Consider the following 11,039-nt stretch of genomic DNA (forward strand, 5'->3'; position numbering starts at 1 on the left):
ACCTTCACTCACAGATGAGGAAACTGAGGGCCAGAGAGGTTGAGAGACATCTCCAAGGTCACCAGGCTGGTTGGTGGCCATGCCAGAATCGGCATCACTTTTGTGTATTCTCCACTATGCCATGTGTATACACGCACTGTGTATACATGCGTGCAGCGAGAGACAGAGAGGACAGCGTTAGAATGTCAGTTCTGTGTAGTTACAAAAACAAAGAGGAAACGCAATTATCTGGAGAAGTAACTAAACCCAGAGCTGACACTTAACCAAGCCCTAGCTTTTAAATGCAGGAGAAAAAAAATACAAAGGTGAGGAAGTAAAGTGTAATGGAGTAGTACTCATTTTGAGCAAATCTCTTCGTGTTAGTGTTCTCATTCACAAAATGAGGAAGTTAGACTAGAAGATCTCTAAAGGTCGTTCCATATTCTGTATGATCCTAGGAAGGGCTAGAAACAGAGATTATGCATCTGCAGACCTCTATGTCTGATGGAGTGAGATACAGTCAGCAATGAATAATCATGGTCTGAGAAACCTGATTTGGGGGGGCCAAAGGCAGCTGTCGGGTCATGGAGAGAGAGGTACTCTTTGGTTGAATCCTGGTGCTTCACTTATTTGCCCTCATGTGATGCTGAGAAAGTCATGTGATCCACTTACAGAAATATCCAGCACCTAATCAACTTCCTTCTGAAAAAAAAGGGACTTAACAAGAGAGAGTGCCATTTTCTGTGATGTCAAAAGCTGAAGAAAAGGGCACCTGGGTGGTTCAGTAGGCTAGGCGTCTGCCCTAGCTCAGGTCATGATCCCAGGGTCTCGGGATTGAGCCCGGCATTGGACTCCCTGCTGGGAGGGGGGTCTGCTTCTCCCTCTGCCGTTCACCTCACTTGTGCTCTCTCTCTCTAAAAATAATAAGACTAAATAAAATATTTTTTAAAAAAGCTGAAGAAAAGACGAGAAGATGTTAGGGATGAGGCCATCGGGGCCCTTCTGGCCTATTGTCCCACTGTGGGACGGTATACCCCAGGTGGTCTTGAGGTTGAGAGCTTCACCCCCTTTAAGGAACAAGATAGGTTCATGTGCATTCCCTGCATTGCGCTGTCATTTTTTCAAGGTAAAATAAATAAAAGAAAAACATCTGGGAGTAGAGGCTGTTTGTAATTTATTCCTACCGGTAGCCTTGCACCTACCACAAGCGCTAGCTACGTCATCTGTTGAGAAGCCTGAGAAGAGCAGGGATGCTGGAAAACATTCTCCGTCTATTGTAAACAAGATGGATGGAAAAACATTTCCCACACAGCAACAATGATTATACTTTGTATTTATACAACACCTGTTTCGGGAGAGCCTCTGAGAGACTTGGAGCGTGTTTTTTCATTTCTCCTTTTAAGAAGACTGTGAAGCCAGTTCCAGAAAGTCTGCTGCCAAGTGAAGAGATACCCTGCAAGGCACACAAGTAGCCTCCTGGTCTCCTGAGTTCTGCAGTCAGAGGGTCTGCTGTGAAAGCCAAGGGTTTACATGACCCAGCCACTAAGGCACAACAACAATTTAGTGAGTTCCTGCATCTTAAACACATTGGGCAGCTCTCGGGTGAAATGCAAAGGCAAGGAAAGCCCTTGCTCTTGAGTTTTAAAACATATCAGAGTCAATAGTGATCATAATCAGAGGAAGTTTTCATAAATATGGAAAATGGAAGTATAGAAAGAAACCTGAGGTCTTAGATTAGAATTGGATATATAAGTAAATTCATAATTTGGTTTTAAAATATTTATCTATCTATATAGATAGATGTGTATATTAATGTAGAAGAATGTCTGTTAATGTATGTATATACATGCACATTTTTCTTACCTCTGTCTGCTGAAAGAGTCTAGAAGCAATACCATTCCAGTAGCAATGAGCATACCAGCCTTCCCTATCTTGCTTTCCAACTAGAATTTTCCACTGGAAGGAACTGAGGCCCTTTGGAAAAAGGATTGCTCTAAGGCTGGGGTAGGAAAAGTGAAAGCTCAACCCCCAAATTTTTGGCAGCAGAAAGTAGGAAAGTGCTCTAAGAATATGGGGACAAATCCAAAGGAAATTGGAGTCAGGGGCTCCTGATGACCAAATCTAGATAATTTAAGCATTATAATAAATGACTGTAACAGACTACCACCTGCTGCATAAAATAGGAATTTGAGGGTATCTAGTGAAGAGAGAGAAAGGAGGGGAGCTCTTCCTTGCAGTAAAATGCCAACTGAATAAAGATAGTGAGGATGATGAAGACAGAAAGTAGTTATTTGACGACCATCAAGGTGGTGGCCATTTCAAGCAGGAATTATTAATGCATGCTAAAGCAGGTGAATAGAGTTTTGTTGAAATACAGGATAACGGTTAGTTTTTCAGTGTCTTGCTATATAAAATATTTATCCATCATAAAGATAAAAGCTCTGACTCTAGAGGGGGGAATCCTGGCAGAAAGCAAGCTGACCAGGTGAGCAAGGTTTGGTGTCACTAGGGGTTAGCAGAGTGACATCACTCTACATGGTGTGCACTGAGAGGAACAGAGCATAAGATTTATGATAGTCTGCCAACAATACATGCCCCGGGTCTGGTCATGAGGAGATCATAAGGAGGTCATGAGGAGGTCACAAGGAGGATCCACTGGATGGCTCCAGGTTGAGGGACACCCTGTGGAATGAAATGCCTTTCATTCCACAACTGTCAAGTTCAGGAAAGACTAGGAGGAACTTAAATATAATGACCAAGTGCAATATATGTTACTAAATTGGATCCTGGCCACAAAGTGAATGGGAGACATTGCTGAGAGAGCTAGAATTGAATGGGTCTGTATCCAATAGTGCTGTATTGATGCTGATGACCTGAGTTGAAAAGGTACACTGGGTTTGTGTTGGAAAGGGTTTGTTTCTGTTTGGGGATATATACATTACTCTCAAGAGACTAAAAAGAGAACAAGAACACACACAAACTGTGTGTGTGTGTGTGTGTGTGTGTGTGTTGGGAGACACAAAAACAGCTAAAGGTTCACAGCCGATAAATCTGGGTGAAGAAGATGCAGGAGCTCTTTGTACCACCCTTGCAAACTTTCTGAGAGTTTAATAGTATTTAAAAAATCAGAGCTCATTTTATGAAGTCAGACGAACGTATGCTCCAATCTGAAACATTTCCCATCCCGTCCTAACCCTAAATACAATGATTAAAAGGATCATTCTCTCCACATGAGGAATTTTTAAAAAATTTATTCCATAAATATTTTCATGTACTCCAAACAAGGTCCAAAGCACAGTAACTAGATGATAATGCCAGGATTAAGCTGTGGAGCTCAAACTGAGAGAATTTCACTGAGAATTCAGGAGAGATTTTTAGAGAAGCTGAGGTTTGGGTTGAGCCTTGAAAAGAGGGTAAAATGTGGTCAAGGAGAAGTGAGAAGAAGGCATCTAAGGGAAAGGGAAGGGACAGAACAATGACTACTTAGGTTATACGTGGCAGAAAACCATTTAAACTCTCTCAAGAACAAAGGGAGACCTTATTTGTCCCTCTACATGGAAGGTATATAAGTAGTCTAGCTTCAGGTCCAGTTAGAACCAGGTGCCTAAAACATGCCTTTAGAACTGGAGTCTCCATCTTGCCTCTGTTTCCCTCTGTATTGGCTTCATTCCCAATTCCCTTCTCCCTAGTGCTAGTTACAGTTGACATACTCAGAATCCTGGTGGAAAAAAGTTCCATCAGAAGTCCAGAAATTATAGCTCATTACTGTGGCTTGGTCACATGCCTATTTGAGGATCAGTTATGATAGAGAGAATGGAATGCTCCAATTTCCAGATTTTGTCACTGATTTTTTCCTGGGACTGAGAGTGAGATTAGTCCTCCAAGAACCACAAAAACTGAGGGTTGAAGAGGGCCAGTTTTCAACAACTCTAGTGCTATAACCAGGAAAAGAAGAAATGGACACAGGGCAATCTAATTCTTCCATTGAGTGTTTGGGGGAAAACCAAATAGTCAAAAAATGATTCTAATATGGGAAATGTTAAGGAAGAGACCAGGAATTAAAGAGGGCAGCCAACTTGGCGAGATTGTTTAGAAGGTCTTAAATGCTTGCCTGTGATCGTGGCTCCTATTTGATGGGTTAGAAGAGGCATCAGCAAACTCTTTTTATACAAGACCATCTATTAAATGTTTGATGCCATATGATCTCTAGGACAACTTCTCCGCTGTTGTAGTATGAAAGCAGCCTTAAATAATACATCAACAAAAGAGCATGGCTGTGTTGTGATGAAACTTTATTTATAAAAATAAGCAATGGTTCAGATCTAGCCTGTGGGTTGTAGAGGTTAGAGGGAGCCCTTGAAGGCTTTGAGCCTATAAATGATAACATCAGAATTATGCCTTGGGAAGATACATTTAGCTCTTGGATGGAGAATGGATTAGAGGGAATGACTGAAAGTGGGAATAAAAATTAGGAGGCTGTTGCAATGGTCCAGATGTTTGTACTGTGAAGAAACCAATATGCTTTTATGAGCCAAATGTACCTGGGAGTTTGGCCTCACAGATTAGCTGGCACACAGTTGGGTCTGTCTGTCCTTAGCTGACCTAGATTCTCAACACCTTGCCAGTTTAGCCACCTCTGAAATCCTAGCCACCTCTGAAATCCTGTTTATAAATCATCTTGGGAGACTGATTATTCCTTTTCTTTGCTCTACAGTGTTTTTGATTTTGAGGACTAAGTCTGTACTATTTGTATGAGAGGGAAAAATCAATAGAAAGAGAAAGTTTAATAAAAAAAAATACATTCTCCATTGACTTTAATTAACTTGGCCTTAGGTTTACAACTCGGGCAAGTATGGAAAATGAAAAAAAAAAAAAAAAAACCAAACCCAAAACCAAAAAAAAAAAAAAAAAAAACAACCCTCTTACAATTCACCCAGTACACCAAACTTTTAAAGAATAAAATCTCAAATTAAAATCCATATGTTATTAGCAATTTATTTCCCTGCAACAAGCTGAAGAAAAAGAATAAGAAAGCAGAGAAAAGAAATTCCCTCGTAGGATCTGACAGAACAGGCAGGCACTTCTAATTTCTTTGGTAAATGACCATATACCAGAATTGAGACAATAATTTATCAAGGTCAGAGAACACTTGCATTTTTCTACGATGGTCATGACTTTGGTGTCTTCTTCAGTCTCATGGCTTAAGACCCACAATCTCTGAAACCTGTCTGCATTTGCTTCTCTTCAGCATCAGTACTTTCTGCCTTCGGGCAGGGTTCTCTCATAAGGAGGAGTGAGGAATGATGTGGGTACCTGTCTTTGGCCAGATGTCTATAGAGAAAGCCCATGAATTTGTGGACAATGCCCGTAATTACACACTTGTGAGATTTTCCCGTCATTTGAAGTGACACATGGCTATTTGTAGACACATGCATTACTGTAATATGTAATAAGCATACATGCACACATACATACAGGAATATGTTCCATAAAGTAACATGTACATTCAATTGCACAACAGATACATGTGTGAACATCTGTTATCTTATGTACATCACACACAGACATAATCAAATAAGCTGTGCCACAGAAACATATATATACTATTTATATTTCTCTAAATGTAATAGGTATTTAGACAATAAAAAATCTGTTAAGACTAAAATGCATTTAAGACTAAAAATATAAACGTGTATACTCTATAAACATGTATAGCACCTATGTATTATCGGTATGCATTACATGATCTGGTTCCCATTATCTCTTGGATATACTCCTTATAATATTCTGTCCCTCCAACATTATATTCAAGCTCCTCCTTGCTATCCCATAAAAGTCAGGTGCATTCTCACCTCAGGGTCTTTGCACTGGTTGTCCCGTATAACTAGAAAACTCGTCCCATCAAATACCACAAAGACTATTCCCTCACTTCCTGTAAGTCTTCGTTCAAAGGTCAGTTATTCAATGAAATCTACATAACCACTCTCTCTGTTTAAAATTGCAACCCTGGGGTGCCTGGACAGCTCAGTCCTTAGACATCTGCCTTTGGCTCAGGTCATGATCCCAGGGTCCTGGCATTGAGCCCTGCATCAGGCTCCTTGCTCAGTGGAGAGCTTGTGTCTCCCTTTCCCTCCTGCTTCCCCTACTTGTTCTCTCTCTCTCTCTGTCTCTAAAATCTTTTGAAAAAAATTAAAAATAAAAATAAAATTGCAACTCCTCCACTCCAGTCATATTTTCTGATTTGTCTTAGTCCATTATAGTACTTATCACCTTCAAGATATATAATTTACTTATTTATTATGTTTACTTTTTATCACTGACTCTTTACCTTCCATGGGAATATAGTCTCTAGACAGGGTAGGACTACTTGTCTGGGTGTTCATGGATATACTCCAAGCAACTAGAACACAGTCTGACTCATTGAAGACATCTGGTATATATTTGTTGAATAAATGAATGAATGGATTCATATATGAATATCCACATATCCGTAAATCAATATCTCTCTCTCTCTCTCTCTCTCTCTCACACACACACACACACACACACACACACACACACAGAGTTTGTTGGGCCATATCCATATATCAAGAGTAACAACATTCATCCCTATAAACATGTATACTGGTGTAATGTGAATATATGTATTTGTGCATATTCCAAGAGATTGGGACACAATAGTAAAACTGTGTGTGTGCTGAAAGTATTTGCTCCTATTGAATGTGCTCACCAATTCACATTAGGAGTTAGATCGGTTACTCTGTGTACCCCAGCTATCAGAACCTATCATGTAAGCCCATAGTGAGATAAGTTCAGAGTGACCAGAAGTTTTGGAAAAGAAAGAAACTGACTGAACACTGGGAGACAGATTTTGGACTCCAAGAACTATGTTGGTTCCCAGACCTAAAGATCAGGAGTTAACTCTATCTTCTATTAAGTTTGATAACAAACTAACACAGAATTTCAACTTTGAAAACTTTGCTATAAGGTAAGGTAGAGGGATGAGGCAGAATAGCTTTTAGTCCTTTAGATCTGGGCTCAAACATGTGTGTCTCTTTCAAGATTTTTATCAGTTTCAGCCTGGGGAATATGAACTAGATGGAAAGTTTCAAGTTAGAAGCCTTGACTTTTGGAAATTTAAGAAAATATAAAAAGCCTCGTGCCTTTCTTCTCTGCTTTCCCCATCACTGTGTGTGTATGTGTGTGTGGTGTGGTAGGAAAGTGTTTGAGAGATATTTTTATTTTTCCACTACTGTAAAAAAGAAACCAAGTCCAGATCTGAGCCTTTCCCCAGCAGTTGGAGAGATTCAGCCCTTTGAAGACTCAGGGCACCCTTCATACTCCTTGAGCCTCCTCTGGAACTATCACAAATTGAATTGTCCTATCTGGCTTTCTGACTACCTTCTGACTTCTCTAGAGACATGGCAAATTTCCAAGCCCTAATCTCTCTCATATCCCTTGCTGTTTGACCTAAAAATTATCTTTGAATCAATAATGAGATACAACTACGGTGACCATAGAATTTCTTTTCTAAACTAGAACACTTTTGAGAGTGAAGGGGTGATATTGCTAGTTATGTCTCTTCTTCCTCTTCTTTCTTTTGCTTTTCTTACTTATTTATTTACGTTATTGTTGGGTACCTATTGTGTGCCAGTTACTGTGTAGGTCCTTAGCTATACAATGGTCCACAAAAATAACATGTCTTCATGCAGGTTTCAAGTTTAGTGAAGGAGAAAGACGATGACTCATTCTTTCAACACATGGTTCTTATGTACCTACTGTGTGTTTGGCACTATTTTAGGTACTGAGACAATGCAGTGATCAAAATAAATGAAGTCCCTGCCCTTACGAAACTTAGAAATGTACATAAATAAATCGTAATTACACACTATGATTTGTTCTCTGAGGGAAAGGTGTCTGATGCTAAGAAAGTCAAATAAGACCCAGTTCTAGTCTGGGATTCAGGATCAACTCCTCCAAGTAAATGATATTTGGGTGCAGATGAGTGAAGAGCTAACTAGATGAAGGAGAGTGGAAGGGTAGAGAGAGAATGTTTAAAGTGGTGGGAACAGCATGTGCAAAGGCCTTGAGGCAGGAAGAAACATGGTATCTTCGAGAAACCAGGGCATTGGAGTGCAGGTGCAATGTGGAAGTGGATAGTGGTAGATAGTGGGTGACATGAGATGGGTCTGGAGGAAGCAGAGAACAGACTTCACAGAAGATTCTAGACTGGGGTGAGGCCCCATTTCCCACTAATTGTTCAGGGAGATGGTATGTAGTTCCTCAGATAGGTCCTGAGATACTACACTGTGGCAGATTTCAGGGAAGCTGCTGCACAGAGCACTTGGGAAGATAAGCCCAAGTAGAGCCTCACAAAAAGACTCTACTACTCTGATAAGACAAAGAATAGTCATATGCCTTCCTGTGTGGTCACACACAGGAAAGGAAGTGGCAGTGAGAAATGGTGGGACAGAGGATGTCTGTGGTCATGATAAATAGATGTGGTCTCAGATGAACTGGTGTAGACCCCAACTGGGGCTACTGTTTATATTCATGAATTTATTCAGTCCTATTTATTGAGCCCTATAATGAGCCAGAAACCTTGTTAGACAGTGAAGAATCAACCATTATCATGATAGATACTATTTCTGCCACCAAGGGAATAACATTCTGCTAGACAGAATAGGTCTACGCACTATATTTTAAGGACAACAAACAGTAGAGTCTAGGCCTGACAAAAATGATAAGGAATCTAGATATGAGAGCCCATGAAGAGAGTTGAAGATGAAAGGTCAACATAGTGATTGACTTTTTATTCTCCACAGGAGAGAATGCAGGAATATTCTGCTGTTTCAGGAGGTGGGAGTAGAAGCAGGGAATAAGGGTTTTGAAGAGGTCTGTTCTAGTAAAATAAATAAATAAATAAAGTAAAATAAAAAAGAAGACTCTTTCAATGGTAGAAGAGGTTTGGGATACAGCAAGGTCCCCATTGACAGGGAATGCTTCAAATTTGAGCTAGTGACCATCCCATGTAGATACTATAGTAGGAACTGCTCACAGGGATGGAAAATGAGCTGGGAACTTGCATGCTACTAAGGGACACACACATATGCACAATGCAAAGTAAACTCAAGAGTGGGAAGTGGTGAAGAGAGATCATTAGTTGTGCAACCTGGAAGGTTCAGGCTTCCTGTTCTTACCCTAAATCACTGATGGCCCATACTATTCAACATGTCATCTCAGAGTTCTGGCAGGTAAAAGGATATCCTTTCAGGTTTGGGAATAGAAAAACAGTCTGAAGGGATATTCTGCTACTCTATCAGTTCCTAGCCAGGTGGTCAATGGGATGTAAATCTCTTCGATCTGGAACGTTTCAACTATAAAATGTTTTTAGTTTTAAGCCTGTGCTTCTAGTAGGTAATGTTTAAGCAGTGGATTATGCTCCTTAATGAAAGTTTGCTGAAAATTTTTGTTATCTTTGAGACTGCTCTTAGTCCGAGGCCAAACCCTGAAAGAAATGTGTTCTAGGGACGCCTGGGTGGCTCAGTTGGTTGGACGACTGCCTTCGGCTCAGGGCGTGATCCTGGAGTCCCGGGATCGAGTCCCACATCAGGCTCCCAGCTCCATGGGGAGTCTGCTTCGCTCTCTGACCTTCTCCTCGCTCATGCTCTCTCTCACTGTCTCTCTCTCTCAAATAAATAAAATCTTTAAAAAAAAAAAAAAAAAAAGAAATGTGTTCTAAAGTCACTTTGGGAAGGCAAATTCCTCCATCCTTAGTAATGGATATCTGGCAACACTTGACACTGTTATAATGATTTACTATTTATACGCTAATTTCAGATCTTTGGAAGAGTTGATGAAAGTAGCTTTATTACAGCTATCTCTACTTTAGAGATGAGAAACCTGATGCTCAAAGAAGAAACACTGTTCAATAATCAACACTTGTTCAGTTACAGAAAGGACTTGCATCAGTCAGGATAGGCTGGATTACGTGGTAGTAACAAACAACCCCAAAATCTTGAGGACACCAAATAATAAAAGTTTAATACCCTTTCATGCTAGGTGTGAAACTGAGAGCCCACCAGGAGACCTGTCCGGTATTATCATGGTCCTCATTCTGAAACCTCTACTGTCAGAGCAGCTATAATTGGCCATTGCCATGGCAAAGGGAAAAGAGAATTCAACTCTTAAGCCTGCCTTTTAGAAGTGACTCCCCTGACTTACTCATATTTCAATGGCCAAAGGCAGATCATAGCTAACTTTAAGTGGGTAGAAAAGTCAGTCCTACCATGTACCATGTACCCAGGACAGAGAAGCAGACTATTTGTAGAGTCCAAGTAACTGCCAAAGTGCTAACAGTGAGCTTCTAACACATTCCCTCTGTCCTGGTAAATCCATGTCCTTTCCACTGAGCTTACTACCTCTTCATGCTAAGTGTGGAATCAAGGCTAAGGCTGACATAAAGCAATCCAACTAGCTGGAAAAATCTGTATTAGTTCCTTGCTTCTCAACTTTGTTTCTTGTGTCTTTTCTTTTCCCAGACCATAGCCTTTTGGATGTTAATATAAGTCAGTTTCCCCTTTCCATGTGACAATATGGTCTACTGGGAGACATTGGTCTAGGCTCCTCTCAGAAAGTTTAACTATGGCGAACCCTGTTGCGTTTTTCAAAGTGAATTGTCAAAGGTTTACCTGGAACACAAGTCCAAAGGAACGGTAGTTATTCCCACCACCAAGGAAATCCATTTCATCTATTGTTGAAACTTGCCATTAACTCTACCACCAGCCTTCTCAATACATACATATACTCATAAAAATGCATTGATACATAAATTTATTAGTATATAAAATTACAGGGGAGGGGGAGAGAGATGATGGAGGAGGTAATCCAAGAAACACCATTCTTTATTGTTTCCAAATGCTGTCTTTGATCCTGTGGACACTCTGTCTTCAAGAGTCTCTACCTGGGCTGCTTTGTATGGAGTTGTTTCAAATAATCTGAACTACTGAAGGCAAGAGTATCCTACATTCCCTCATTTCTCCAATAAATTAATCCCAGTG

This window comes from Neovison vison, chromosome 9 (assembly GCF_020171115.1).
Source record: "Neovison vison isolate M4711 chromosome 9, ASM_NN_V1, whole genome shotgun sequence".
In the NCBI taxonomy this organism is placed as follows: domain Eukaryota; kingdom Metazoa; phylum Chordata; class Mammalia; order Carnivora; family Mustelidae; genus Neogale; species Neogale vison.